This window comes from Canis lupus, chromosome X (assembly GCF_003254725.2).
Source record: "Canis lupus dingo isolate Sandy chromosome X, ASM325472v2, whole genome shotgun sequence".
In the NCBI taxonomy this organism is placed as follows: Eukaryota; Metazoa; Chordata; class Mammalia; order Carnivora; family Canidae; genus Canis; species Canis lupus.
The window spans coordinates 57,484,668-57,500,588 of record NC_064281.1 but is presented as its reverse complement, the minus strand read 5'-3'; the positions used below and the strand labels follow the sequence as shown (position 1 = coordinate 57,500,588).

The window sequence follows — 15,921 nt, the reverse complement described above, 5'->3', positions numbered from 1 at the left end:
GTAATGCTGGCCACATAAAATGAAGTTGAAATATAACTTTCTCTTATACTTCATGAAAAAGATATTGCAAATTGCTATTACGTCATCCTTAGATATTTCAGATCCACCAATGAAACAATTATGGTTAGGAATTTTTGTTGGAAAGTACGTAGCTCAATTTAATTTTCTAACAGTGACAGAAATAGTCATGTTTGTTTCCTATACAGTGAATTCTGGTAAGCTTCTTTTTTTTTTTTTTAAATAAGATTTTATTTATTTATTCATGAGAGACACAGAGGGGGAGAGAGGCAGAGACACAGGCAGACATCCGGCTCCATGCAGGAAGCCTGATGCGGGACTTGATCCTGGGACTCTGGGATGATGTCCTGAGCCAAAGGCAGACACTCAACTGCTGAGCCACCCAGGTGTCCCAAGCTTCTGATAGTTTTCAAAAAGGGTTCATTTCATGTCATATTTGTGCCACAGAATTATTCATATTTACACCTATTTAAAATTCTGCAAGGTCCACACTGACAGCCTCTCTTTAATTCCTATTATTTGTTCATTGAGAATTTTTTTTCCCTTGATGAACAAACACACACACATACACAGCAACAAATTTATCAATACTACTCATACCTCTATAAGGAAGAAGCTTTTGGCTTAAGTGATTTTTTTTTCAGTGTTTGTTTCCAATTTCATTGATTTCTGCTAATATCTCCTTATATGCTCTGGGTTTTAGTTCCTCCTCTCTTTTTCGGTTTTCTTAAAGCAGAAGCCTAGATTAATGGATTGAGATATTTCCAATTTTACTAACATAAATATTAAATGCTGTAGGTTTCCCACTAAATTACTGCTTTAGATGGTGTCACAAATAATTTGATATATTAGACTTTCATTCCTGAGGCTTCCTTTGTGTACTGATTTTAGAAATCTGCAATTTAGCTAATATTTGGAGATTTTCCAAATATTTCTGTTATATATTTCTTATTTAAATCTGTTATGGTTACAGAACATATCTCAAATTATGCCAACTACTTATAATTTGTTCATTTGTTTATAGCCCCAAATAGAGTCTATCTTGTCTAGGGTCTATGTGCATGTGAAAAGAATGTATTATACTGTTTTCAGTACATTATTCTAACATAACAGGTCAAACACTGAAAATTTTTTTCTAGTCCGTCAAATACTGATAGCAATATAGATTCTACAATTATAACTATAGATTTGTCTGTGTTTTCCTTCAGTTCTATCAGTTTTATTTCATGTATTTGGGATCACTTTTATTAGGTATATGTACATCTGTGGTTACTGTCTACTCTGTTCATTTATCATCAGGAAATAACATCCCTCTTTAACATTAGTAATACCCCTTTATCCAGAAGTCTGTTTTATCTGATATAGCCACTCAGACATTTTTTAAAATTAAAGTATAGTTGACAGCGTTCTGTTAGTTGGAAGTGAACAAAATAGTTATTTAACAATTCTATATATTACCCTGTGCTCAACATGATAAATGTAATTACCACCTGTCACCATGCCATATTACAATATCATGGACTATATTCCCTATGCTGTATTTTTTTCATCCCTGTGACTTTATTTTATAACTTGGGAGTCTGTAACCTTTTAATCCCCTTTGCATATATCACCCATCCCCACCAACCTCCCCTCTGGCAACCACCAGTTAGTTCTCTGTATTTATGATTCTTCCAAGGTTTTTTTGTTGTTGTTCATTTGTTTTGCTTTTTAGATTCTATACATAAGTGAAATCATATTGGAAATTGTCTTTGACTGACTTATTTCACTGAGAGTAACACCCTCTAGGTCCACCCATGTTGTCACAAATGGCAAGATCTCATTCTTCTTTATGGCTAATATTCCGTGTGTGTGTGTGTGTGTGTAAATAAATATATATACATTTATACCAACCTTTGTCCATTCACCTATTGAGGCATTTGGGTTGCTTCCGTAACTTGGCTATTGTAAATAATGCTACACTAAAATGAGGGGTGCATAGAACTTTCGGAGTTAGTGTTTCTGTTTCCTTTAGTAAATACCCAGTGGTGGGATTATGGGCTCATATGGTATTTCTATTTTTTTGAGGCGCCTCCATACTATTTTCCCCAGTGGCTGTACTTTATATTCCTAACCAACAGTGCACAAGGGTTCCCAATTTTCCACATCCTCATCAAAACTTGTCTTTTTGATATTAGCCATTCTGACTGAAGTTAGGTGGTATCTCATTGTGGTTTTGATTTGCATTTCCCTTATCATTAGTGATGTTGAACATACTCTCATGCATCATGTCTTATCTGTATGTCTTCTTTGGAAGAAAAATCTATTCAGATCCTCTGCCCACTTTTTAATGGATTGTTTTCTGGTGCTGAGTTGTACAGAGCTTTATATATTTTGGATATTAACTCTTCTTCAGATACATCACTTGCAAATATTTTCTTCCACTGAGTAGGTTGCCTTATTGCACAAATAGTTTCCTTTGCTGTGCCTAAGTTTTTTATTTTGATGTAGTTTCAACAGTTTATTTTTGCTTTTATTTCCCTTGCCTTAGGAGACATATCTAGAAAAATGTTGAAATGCTGATGTCTAAGAGATTACTTCCTATGTTTTATTCTAGGAGTTTTATGGTTTCAGGACTCACACTTAGGTCTTTAATCCACTGTGATTTTATTTTTGTATATGGTATAAGAAAGTGGCCCAGTTTCTAGACAGCTACATATAAAAGAATGAAACCTGGCTAGGATGCTGGGGCTTACTGAGGTAGCAGGCCAGTGAGAGTGCCAAGGCCCTCCTACTGTCTGCACTACCAAAGTGGGAGGAAATATAAACAGTAGTGCTCCATCAGTGCTTCCAACCCTGGAGAGAATTCCAGCAGGCCACCTACCATGTGGTAGAGGACTGGTTCCTTTATATTCCAGTTGCCTCTTTCAAATACAGTTTTTCTGTGGCCCAGGACAGATGAATCTGCTCCTGGTCCCTCAGTACTATCCTTCCCTACTGCAGTTGTAAGCATCCGGGGTGGGTTTATGTTCACTACGATGTGTCTCCAACTATTCTCTATGTTGTCTCTTTCTGTCCTTTGTTATACAGAAGCTGTTTAGCCCTCAGTTCTTTTTCAGGAGGAATTATTCTATATATAAGTATAGATCTGGTGTCTAAAGGAGCTGAGTTCAGCATTACCCTGTGTCACCATCTTGAACCTCCCCAAACCATTTTTGATAGGTGTTTGCATGCTATATCAAGTTCTAATCTCTTGCCTTTAAGATATCTATGTTAGGATATTGAAATAGGGTATCCTGTAGATAGCATACAGTTGGGTTATAATTTTTTAATCAAATCTGACAGGCTCTAAGGTTTGCTTCATCATTTACATTTAATCTAATTACAGATATGTTTGGATGTAGGTCTACCACATTATGATATTTTGATTATCTCTTTGTTTTATAATTCTTTAAATGTTTTAAATATACTCTGTGTGTGTTTGGGTGACTTTTGGATTATACCTCTTTGCAGAATTTTATTAATAATTTAGAGATTTTTTTTAAACTTTATTTTTTTTCCTCATTAAACTTGTTTTAATGGGTCTCAAAATTCTGTGACAGATTTTTGGTCAAGTTGTTTCCATTAGAAAGTATGGATTTTAAAAACTAATAACTTAAAACTGGCACACACGCACACAAAAGCACAAAGGGTCCACAAAACATTCTCCTTTCCTTCTGAAGGTTTTATGATGCATTATTATAATTAACCAGTCTTTTACTATTAAACTTAAATGGCCAATTGACACAAACAGTTCTGAGACCGTTCCTCCTCCACTGATAAACACTGGGGTGGCAGGTATTGGGGATAATATTCATTTAGCCTTCTGAGCTTTCTGGGCAGACTTGGTGACTTTGCCAGCTCCAGCTGCCTTCTTGTCCACTGCTTTGATGACACCCACAGCAACCGTCTGTCTCATGTTACGAACAGCAAAATGGCCCAGAGAGGATAGTCAGAGAAGCTGTCAACACACATAGGTTTGCCAGGAACCATATCAACAATGGCAGCATCCCCAGATTTCAAGAACTTGGGACCATCTTCCAGCTTTTTTCCAGAACGACGATCTATCTTCTCCTTCAGCTCAGCAGACTTGCAAGCAATGTGAACTGTGTGACAATCCAGCACAGGTGCATATTCAGCACTGATTTGGCCTGGATGGTTCAGGATAATCACCTGAGCCGTGAAGCCAGCTGCTTCCATTGGTGGGTCATTTTTGCTGTCACCAGCCATACTGCCACGACAAACATCTTTGACAGATACATTCTTGACATTGAAGCCCACATTGTCCCCAGGAAGAGCCTCACTCAAAGCTTCAGGGTCCATTTCAACAGAGTTTACTCAGTTGTAACACTGGAGCAAAGGTGACCACCATGCCAGGCTTAAGAACACCAGTCTCCACTCAGCCCACTGGAACAGTACCAATACCACCAAATTCGTAGACATCCTGGAGAGACAGATGCAAGGGCTTATCAGTTGGACGAATTGGTGAAAGAATGCAATACAGAACTTCAAGCAGTGTGGTTCCACTGGCATTCCTATCTTTACAGGTGACTTTCCATCCCTTGAGCCAAGGCATGTTAGCACTTGGCTCCAGCATGTTGTCATTATTCCAACCAGAAATTGGCACAAATGCTACTGTGTCAGGGTTGCAGCCAATCTTCCTAATGTAGGTGCTAACTTCCTTAACGATTTCTTCAGATCTCTTCTGGCTGTAGGGTGGTTCAGTGGAATCCATTTTGTTAACACCAACAATTAGTTGTTTTATACCCAGTGTGTAAGCCAGAAGGGCATGCTCACGAGTCTGCCATTCTTGGAGATACCTGCTTCAAATTCACCAACACCAGCAGCAACAATCAGGACAGCACAGTCAGCCTGAGATGTGCCTGTAATCATGTTTTTGATAAAGTCCCTGTGTCCTGGGGCATCAATGATGGTCATATAATACTTGCTGGTCTCGATTTTCCACAGGGAGATATCAATGGTGATACCACGTTCACGTTCAGCTTTCAGTTTATCCAAGACCCAGGCATACTTGAAGGAGCCTCTTCCCATCTCAGCAGTCTCCTCAAATTTTTTGATAGTTCTTTTGTCGATTCCACCACATCTGCAGATCAGATGGCCAGTAGTGGTAGACTTGCCCGAATCTACATGTCCAATGATGACGATGTTGATGTGAGTCTTTTCCTTTCCCATTTTGGTTTAGGTTTAGCAGTGGTTTTCACAACACCTGTGTTCTGGCGGCAAACCCAATGCAAAAAAGGATTCTTTAAAACTTTAATTAAAAATAATATAATCTTTGTCAGTCTCTTCACAAATGGTGTTTGGAAAATTGGACAACCACATGTAGAAAATGAAAGGACCATTTTCTTACACCATACACAAAAATGAACTCAAATGGATGAAAGACCTAACTATGAGATGGGAATCCATCAAAATCCTAGAGGAGAACATAGGCAGCAACCTCTTCAACCTTGGCTGCCACAACTTCTTATTAGACACATGTCCAGAGGCAAGAGAAATAAAAGCAATAACGAACTATTGGGACTTTGTCAAGATAAAAAAGCTTTTGTGCAGCAAAGAAAACAGTGGACAAAATAAAAAGACAACCGCCAGGAGAAGAAGATATTTGCAAATATCCTATTATATAAAGGGCTAGTTTTCAAGATCAATAAAGAACTAATCAAAGTCAACACCGAAAAAACAAATAATCCAGGCAAGAAATGGGAAGACATGAACAGACATTTCTCCAAAGAAGACGTACAAATGGCTAACAGACACAAGAAAAAATATTTAACATCACTTGGCATCAGGGAAATATAAATCAAAACCACAATGAGCTATATGCCTATTAGAATGGCCAAAATCAAAAAGACAAAAAAGGATGTAAAGAAAAAGAAAGCCTCATGTTTACGATGGGAATGTCAACTGGTATAGCCACTGTGGAAAACAGTATGGAGGGTCCTCAAAAATTTGAATACCGAAATACTGTATGATCCAATTAATTCCACTATTGGGTATCTGCCCAAAGAAAATGAAAACACAAATTCAAAAAATTATATGCACCCCTATATTTACTGCAGTATTATTTACAATAATCGAGATATGGAGGCAACTCAAGTGTCCACCAACAGATGAATGCATAAGGAAGGTAAGATATATATGTATGTATAATGAAATATTACTTGGCCCTAAAAAGGATGAGATTTTGCCATGTGCAACACATGGATGGACCTAAAGGGTAGGACACTAAGTAAAATTTGACTAAGAAAGACAAATACCCTATGACTTCACTCATATGTAGAATCTAAAAAACAGGGGCAGCCCGGGTGGCTCAGCGGTTTAGCGCCGCCTTCAGCCCAGGATGTGATCCTGGAGACCCGGGATCAAGTCCCACGTCAGGTTCCCTGCATGGAGCCTGCTTCTCCCTCTGCCTGTGTCTCTGCCTCTCTCTTTCTCTTTGTGTCTCTCATGAATAAATAAATAATAAAATCTTTAAAAAGAAAAAGAATCCAAAAATCAAAACAAATGAATAAACAAAAAAACAGATTGCCTTATAAATATAGGATGGTTGCCATAATGGTGGGGAGTGACATAGGGGGTGAAGAAACGGGCAAAATGGGTGAAGGAGAGTGAAAGATACAGGCTTCTAGTTATAGAATGAGTAAGTCATGAGAATAAAAACTAGACCAAAGGGAATATAGTCAATGACAGAAACAATAAACAAAACTAAAAGTCAGCCTACAGAATGGAAGAAGATATTTGCAAATGACATGTCTGATAATGGGTTAATATCTAAAATATATAAAGAATTTATTAAACTCAAAAAACATACAATCCAGTTAAGAAATGGGCAGAAAAAAAAAAAAAGAAAGAAATGGGCAGAAGACATGAATAGACACTTTTCCAAATAAGACTTCCAGATGGCTAGCAGACACATGAAAAGATGGTCAACATTACTCATCATCAGGGAAATACAAATCAAAACCACGATGACATACCACCTCACACCTGTCAGAACGGCTAAAATTAACAACATACAAAACAACAGGTGTTGGTGAGGATGGAGAGAAAGAGAAATCCTCCTGCACTGTTGGCAGGAATGCAAACTGGTACACCGACTCTGGAAATCAGTATGGAGTTCCCCAAAAAGTTAAAAATAGAACAAACAGATGAACATATGGGGAGGGGAGGGAACAAACCCTAAGAGTTTCTTAACAATACAGAACAAACTGAGGGGAGATGGAGGGAGATGGATGGGAGAGGGGCGAGAAGAGTAATACATATCAAGGAGGGCACTTGTTATGATGAGCACTGGGTGTTGTACATTAAGTGATGAGTTAATGAATTCTACTCCTGAAACCAATATTGTACTGCATGCTAACTAACAAGAATTTAAATAAAAACTAAAAATTAAAAAAATAAAGGAATATAGTCAGTGACATTGTAATAGCACTGTATGGTGACAGATATCTATACTTGTAGTGAGCACAGCATAATGTTTAGAGTTGTTCAATTACTATGTTGTACACCTGAAACTAATGTAACATTGTGTGTGAACTATATTCAAAAAAATTAAAAATAAAAAAAATTTTAAAGGCTCCAAATCAATTTTATTTCTTTACAAGCAATAAAATATCCAAAAATGAATTAAGAGAACTCCATTCTGAGTAACATCAAAAATAATAAAACATTTAAGAATAAATTTCACAAAAGAAAAAACAATTTACATGTTGAACAATACAAAAAAATATGGAAACCTTATGTTCCTGCATTGAAAGATGCAATATTATTATAAAGACAACACTCAACAAATTGATCTATAAAGTCAATGAAATCCATGCTGAAATGCCAGCAGGCTTTTTTTTGTATTAAAAAAATATGGGGAAGTCCCTGGGTGCCTCAGTTGGTTGGGCATCTGCCTTTGGCTCAGGTCATGATCCCAGGTCCTGGAATCAGGCTCTGCATCAGGCTCCCTGCTTGGTGAGGAGCCTACTTCTCCCTCTGCCCCTCCCCCTGTTCATGCTCTCTCTCACATAAATAAATAAAATCTTTTTGTTGTTGTTGTTAAATATTTTATTTATTTATTCATGAGAGAGACACAGAGAAAGAGAAGCAGAGACATAGGCAGAGGGAGAAACAGGCTCCACGCAGGGAGCCCGACATGGGACTCGATCCCAGGTCTCCAGGATCACACCCTGGGCTGAAGGCGGTGCTAAACCGCTGAGCCACCCAGACTGCCCATAAATAGATAAAATCTTTAAAAAAAAAAAAAAAAAAGATGGCGAGGCACCTGGGCCACTCAGTGGTTGAGCATCTGCCTTTGGCTCAGGTCATGATCCTTGAGTCCTGGGATTGAATCCTGCATCAGGCTCCCCAGAGGGAGTCTGCTTCTCCCTCTGACTATGCCTCTATCTTTGTGTCTCTGAAGAGTAAATAAAATCTTTAAAAAAAAAAAAAAAAGGGCAAGCTGATCATAAGTGCAAGGCACACAGAATACCCAAAACACTTTCAATTTTTTTTAATAAACAATGTAGTGAGTCTTTTGTTACCATATTTTAAAACTTACTTTAAACCTACAATAATCAAGATAATATAAAATTGATGAAAGAATAGCTACAGAAAATAACGGATAAACTGGACTTCATCAAAATAAAAAAAATTTATTGCTTCAGATAGACACTCTAGAAAATGAAAAGACCAGTTACATAGTGACAAAAGTATCTGTAAATCATATTTCTGATAAAGGACTTGTGTTCAAAATACATATATGTATATATATAAAGCAATTTCACAATGTATTAGGAAAAAAATTAGAAATGGAAAAAGATTTAAATGATATTCCACCAAAATCGTATGAATGAGCAATAAGCAAATGAAAAGATGCTCAATCTCATTAGAGCTTAATTAAGTAAATGTAAAATAAAACCATAACGAAATACCACTTCACACTAAATTGGCTATAATCAAAAAGACAGACAACAGCAAATGATGATGAAGGTGTGGAGAAATGTTAACCCTCACATACTGCAGTTGGTAATGTAAAATAGTACAGCTGCTTTGGAAAACAATTTGGCAGTTTCTTTAAGAGGTAACTGAATATTTACCCTATGACCCAGCTATTCCATTCAAGAAAAATGGAAACATAAAAGGACATGTACATAAATTTTCATAGCAACATTTATTAATAATAGCCAAAGGAAATAAAAGGAATATAAGTCAAATTTCTGTCATGTTGAATTATGAAACAAAAATGTGGTATATCTATAATATTTAGCTCTAAAAATATATATACTAAAAAAATAAAAATAAAAAAATATATACTAATACATGCTACCACAAGGATAAACGTCAAAAAAATTTAATAAGTGAAAGAGATCAAAATATCATGAATATTCTGTAATTTCATTTATATGAATTATCAAAGAAAGGCTAATTTTTACAGAGATCAATAGTAACACAGGACTAAGGATGGGAATAGGACTGACTATAAATGAGCTTGATGGAATTTTTGGAAATAATACACTGTCCTAAAACTGGATTGTGGTGACAGCTGCACACTATACAAATTTACTAAATGAATAAATGCATTGTGCACAAAAAAATGAATAAATCTATTATTTTATCTCAGTAACACTTAAAAAGAACCAAACTGAAACTCTTTTTTTTTTCCCCAAACTGAAATTCTTAACTAAGAATGCAGTATCTATGCTAAAAAGAATTCACTTGAGGGGGCACCTGGGTGGCTCAGTTGGTTAAGTGTCTAACTCTTAGTTTCAGGTCAGGTCATGATCTCATGAGTCATGAAACTGAGCCCCATGTCAGCTTCATGCTCGGCAGGGAATCTATTTGAGGATTCTCTCCCTCTGCCTCTCCCCCCTACTTGTATGCTCATGCTCTCTCTCAAACAAACAAACAAACAAACAAACAAATAAATAAATCTTTTTAAAAAATTCACTTGAGATCTTAAATAGCAGAATGGAGACAAGAAAAGAATGTCAATAAATTTGAAGACAGATCAACAGAAATTACCCACTCTAAGCAACAGAACAACAAAAAGAATCAAACAAAACAGAATCTCAGAACCTAGGAGGCAATATTGAAATGTCTAACGTACAAGTCATCAGAGTGCCAGAATGAGAAAAAAAAATTATACTGAAAAAAATGTTTGTAGGAATAGTACCAGAAAACTTTCCAAATTTGATAAAAGATAAATCTACATATTCAACTATATCCAGGAAATCCAAACAAGATAAACTGAAAGAAAAAAAACACTCAGAAATATCACCTTCAGCCGTCAAACTGCTAAAAAACAAAAATAAAAAGCTTTGAAAGCAGCTACAAAAAGCAACATAGTTCAGATGGATTATCAACAATTCAAACTACCACAAACTTCTCATCAAAAACCATGGAAAACAGAAATGGTAGAAAAACATCTTTAAAGTGTTGAAACAAGAGGGGCGAAGAGGGGCGCCTGGGTGGCTAAGTCAGTTGAGCATCGGACTCTTGATTTCAGATCATGGTCTCAGGATTGTGGGATTGAGCCCCAAGTGAGGCTCCAGCCTCAGTGAGGAGTCTGCTGGAGATTCTCTCCCTCTCCTTCTCCCTCTGCCCCTTCCCACATAGTCTCTCTCTCTAAAATAGATAGATAGATAGATAGATAGATAGATAGATAGATAGATAGATCTTTATAAAATAATAAAAATTAAAAACCAAAGTGCTGAAAGAAGAAAAAACATCATCTAACACTTTTTTATCCAGTGAAAAAGTCCTTCAGGAATGAAGATGAAATGAACACATTCTTAAAGAAAATGAAGAGAATTCATTGTAAATGAAGTCGAGATGAAATAATAGTTCTTTACTCTGAAGGTGAATGATACCCAGGGGAAGCTAACATCCTTAGAAATGAAGAACAAAACTGGTAAATGACTGAATAAATATAAAAGGTCATTTTTCTCCTGCTAAGGTCTTTATTATACATAAGACTCTTAAAAGGAGAAACCATAACACAGTCTGGTGGGCCTTCAAAATATATAAATATAAAACACATGGCAACTATTAAAAAATCATTTTAAAAAGTATGGCTTTTTTAAAAAAAGTATGGCTTTTTAAAAAAATGTGGTAAAACATTAAATCTATATAAACTGTTAGGTGATTACTAGGTATGTTTATTGTAATCCCTATTGCAACAAATTTAAATGTTATAACCAAAAAATTTAAAAGAACATTAAAATTGAATACTAAAAATATTTAATAATACAAAAGAAAAAATAAAAAACAGAAACAATAACAAAGACAACACAGCTCAGACATGTAGAAAGCTACAAATAGCATCATTACATCTCATTACATCCCTTAAGAAAAGGGCTTGACAAATTGCAAATTACAGATTTTATTAACCATATAAGTAAAGTCATAGAGCAAAAAATTATATAGAAATTTAAAGAAAGATAGATACCTACAGTGAAAAACAGAATCTGATCATTTGATCACTGGAACAAATGCCACAAAAAGTGGCAAGAAAGAAGGAAGGTATAACTAAAAATTATACTGCTAAGTGCCAAGTGTAGGCTATCATGAGAATGACAAGCCCTTGGTGGAGGTGGCGTTTCAAAAAACATGGAGTTTTTACAAACAGGTGGCCACAGGGAAGATCACAGAGAAAGATTCCCTTGGTGCTATTTGGGGGAGGGGAGCAGCAAGTAATGCCAAAATTCTGCCCATATGGATCCTTCCTATCTCTCTTAAAAAAAAAAAAAAAAAAAATTCTTAAACCAAAAGGAAGATCATTAAAACCTGTACTCTGAAGCACTGAGTAGAGGAATAGAGGGCAATCCAAAATTATTACCAGGCCCATCTTCCCTAAGGAATAAAAGCCTAAGGAGCACAATGTGGGGACACAGTGGTGAGAACCAACTATATCTGGGTAAGGGGTGAAAAAGCAACGAAAGCTTTAGTCCTGGAGGAGGAACCAAAATACATGTTGGCAGTAGCATTATAATTGAAGGTGCAAGAAGACTTGTGAAGGCCATGCCCCTAAACACAGATTCACAATGCCTGCTTAAAACTGAGTCTTAATCCAAACATTAAAAAAAAAAAGGTCCCCTTTTCTACTTCCAAACATATGCTGACAAGCACTGAGTGAAATAAGAAGAATACAGAGGAAAGCTGAAGACAGACCTTCTCTGGGAAGCAGTGCAAAGGGAGAAACCCAAAACCACACAGGGACACAACAATAAAATATCATTACATGGTTCCAAGTTTCTGCTGCAGAGAGAAACCATAGTAACAAACTCTAAAACCAGCCCAATTCTGACTAGTTTGACATAAAATTCTACATGAATAGCCTAGAAAAAGGAAAGGTGTAATTTTCTCAAAGAATAACACATATTTACATCAGGAGGAGGTGGAAGATGGCAGAGTAGGACCCTGAGCTCACCCTATTCTATGTTTACAACTAGATATCATCCTCATCCAAACCAATAAATCAGAGAACCCAAAGACTAACAAAACTCCACTGGTAAATCTAGAGAAGAAGCTGCATCTGAAAGCTTAGGAAGGTCAGAAAGGCACTGAGAGGCTGCCCACAGGAGGGGAGGGAGCTGCATGTATGTAGAGAGGGCAAAGAAATGGACTCTTAACACCAGGGAGCTCACACAAGGAAGAATCCCATGTTTGGCTTTAAAAAACAGATGGGCTGGAAAAAAAAAAAAAAAACAAACAGATGGGCTGGTGCAGATGAGTCAGGAGAGGTTATATCAAAGATGGTATTGGGCCAAATCCATTACAGTACTACTTGGTTCCAGATATGAATGATGAAGGGGAAAAGAGAAGATGGTGATGATGACAAAGGACTGGAAAATACTGATGAAGGGATGCCTGGGGGACTCGGTCGGTTGAGTGTCAACTCTTGGTTTCACCTCGGGATCTCGGGATCATGAGATGATGTTCCTCATCTAGCCAGGAGTCTGCCTGAGGATTTCTCTCTCTCCCGCCTCCCCTTGCTTACTTGCTTTCTCCCCAATAAATAAATCCTTAAAAAAAAAAAAAAAGATAATGATGAAGAAGGAGATGAGAATGAAAGTGAAGAGGATGAGGGAGCAGAGGAAGGTCAGGAGGATGAAGATGATAACTAATAGAACACTAATGTATTCCAACCTTCCTTTTTTTAATTTTCTACAGTCCTTGGGAGCAAGTTGCAGTCTTCATTTTTCCTCCTCTTCTGCTCATTCACTCTGTTTTTTGAAGTTACTTTTCTCTCCTTTTTTAACATGGTTCTGAACTTATGTTGGGAGGAAAAACCCTCAGCAGAATACAATGGGAAAAGAATCTCTACCACTTTCCTTTCCAAATTCATTTTTATCCCTTCCATTCTCAACAAAAACATTATGAAATCAACTACTGTGCTCTGTCAGAAAAAAGGAAAACCTGCTGGAGAATTGCTAGGCCCCTGTATAGTAGTGAACAGAATTCTAGGTATGAACAGAATTCTAGCTTTTTTCCTCCTCTCTCTGTATATTGGGCTCAGAAATTACACTGTGTCTCTATGTGAATATAGACAGTTAGGATTTGCCAAGATCTCTCTACTTTCTCTTATTTAAAAAAAGAATTTTAAAAATGGGATTACTGAAGATTAACAAAGGGTGGATTTGAGATGCCTGGGTGAGTTAAGCGGGCATTTTGACAACATGGCTTCTGTTATGACACGTTTAATTTTGATGTTTAATGGTTATCCTTACAGTTTAAGATGACACTTTTAAAATTATATTCTCTACTTATGACTAGAGCCCTGTGCCACTCCATAGATCAACAGAACCTATAGGATCTTAGTTGAAATTGACATTCTCTATGACAGTTTTGTTCCTATTTATTTTTAAATTTTCTTTGTGTTTCACTTGAAAGGACAGATGCTGTTTTAAATGTTAAAAGTGTACAAGTTAAAAAAAAAAAAAAAAAAAAAAAAGTGTACAAGTTGCTTTGTTCCAATAAAACTAACTACATACAAACAGACATACATATATACATACCAAAAGGGCTGAATTCCGTCAGTGTGTAAAATCAGTAGGACTTGGGAGCCTGTAACTTTAAAAGTGGGCTGATGCAGCACTGGGTAAACCACAAAGGCTAGCTATAGCTGGATCACTGGCCTTAAAGAGACAGCAGCCTGCATGGAAAGGCAACATAAAAACGGAAGTTTATACAACACCAGGGGCAAATGGGAAACAGATCTGTTCATTCTGATTTCAGAGTATGTTGAAGGACTTCTCCAAAATCAAGGGAGTGAGGAAGTGCCATTTTCTTCCCCTGACCCCCAGCATAAACACAGAGCTACCCGTGGATGGCAGGGCTGCTCGGCTACATAGACACTTGTAACCTAACCTGCTAGCAGTACACCCTGCCCAAGATGTCTCCTGAAGACTCCCCCACTTCAAGCCTGCTAGCTTCAGCCCTGGCCTCAGGGAAAATCTTCTTAAACCCCTGAATTCGCCCCACCCAGCCAACAGGGTGCACAGCTGCAGTTGTGAGTCATACCCACCCACCACACTATGTCCAGCCAATGTGTCCCCAGCCACCATCATGCACCACACCCACCTGCATGTTCCCCTAGCCACTGAATTTAACCCCTAGCTGCCACAGAGCTTCAGGAGATCCAGCACAGAACTAATGGCCAGTTCAAACTTTGCTAACACCACCACCCTGCTCCCAAGTCCCCTGGTGGGCATGCCTCCTCAAGCTGGCCTGCCTAGGTCCCACTACCACCACAAAGAGCAAGTAAAACCCACAACAGGCAGGTAAAGAGTCACTGTAGACACCTGCACTGAAAGGAAAAGTGACTCAGACACAACATTAGGGCGTAAACACACACAGGATACTCTCCTAAAGTGCCAGATTCTGGGGAACAGGGAACACTGCACTACAGGGCACTCTAGGACCTCTTCTTCGTAAAGTTGCTACTTTCAAATGTAAAAGACACAGCTGACTTCTTTAAAAAGATTTTATTTATTTATGAGAGAGAGAGAGAGAGAGGCAGAGACACAGGCAGAGGGAGGAGCAGGCTCCATGCAGGAAGTGACGTGGGACTCAATCCTGGGACTCCAGGATCACCCCCAGGCTGAAGGCAGACGCTAATCCGATGAGCCACCTGGGCTGGCCGCTGACTTTCTTAACACAGAGAAACAGATACAGAAAAGCAGACAAAATGAGGAGACAGAGAAATTTATCCCAAAGGAAAGAACAGGACAAGACCACAACCAGAGATCTAAGCAAAACAGAAGGAAAATGACAGACAACTTAAAGCAATGATCACGAGGATAGTCACTGGACTTGAGGAGTAGAAAACATGAATGAGACCCTTAACACAGAGATAAGGAATAACACAGCAGAGATAAAGGGCTTTATATGAAATGAGAAACACACTTGTAGAATGAATAGCAGAATCAAAGAAACAGAGGAATGAATTAGTGACCTAGAAGACAGAGAAATGCAAAGTAATCAAGCTGAACAAAAGGGAAAGAAAATAATTATGTCAAATGAGAACTTAGGAAACTCAGTGACTCCATCAAATATAAGAGCTTTCATATTATAAGAGTCCTACAAAAGGAAGAGAGACAAAAAGGGGCAGATAATAAGAAATTATAGTTGAAAATTTCCGTTATCTGGAAGGAAACAGATATCCAGATTCAGGAGGAAGAAAACACCCATCAAAATCAACAAAAGTAGACGTACACCAAGACATATATATGTAACAAAACATAATTAAATTTGCAAAATATAGAGACAAAGAAAAAAATTTAAAAGCATCAAGACAAAAGAAGTCATTAACTTACACGGGAAAATCCATACAGATAGATTTTCAACATAAATTTTTTTTAAAGATTTTAATTTAAT

At 37.3% G+C, this 15,921-nt stretch overlaps 1 long non-coding RNA gene and 1 pseudogene across 1 annotated transcript in view; one reads left to right on the top strand and one right to left on the bottom strand.

Moving 5' to 3' along the window:
• The window catches only part of LOC112671863 (uncharacterized), a 170,540-nt gene that overhangs the window by 120,709 nt on the left and 33,910 nt on the right, over positions 1–15,921 (top strand). The window lies entirely within an intron of this gene.
• LOC112671859 (elongation factor 1-alpha 1-like) overlaps positions 1,104–15,921 on the bottom strand; it is a 74,646-nt pseudogene continuing 59,828 nt past the window's right edge.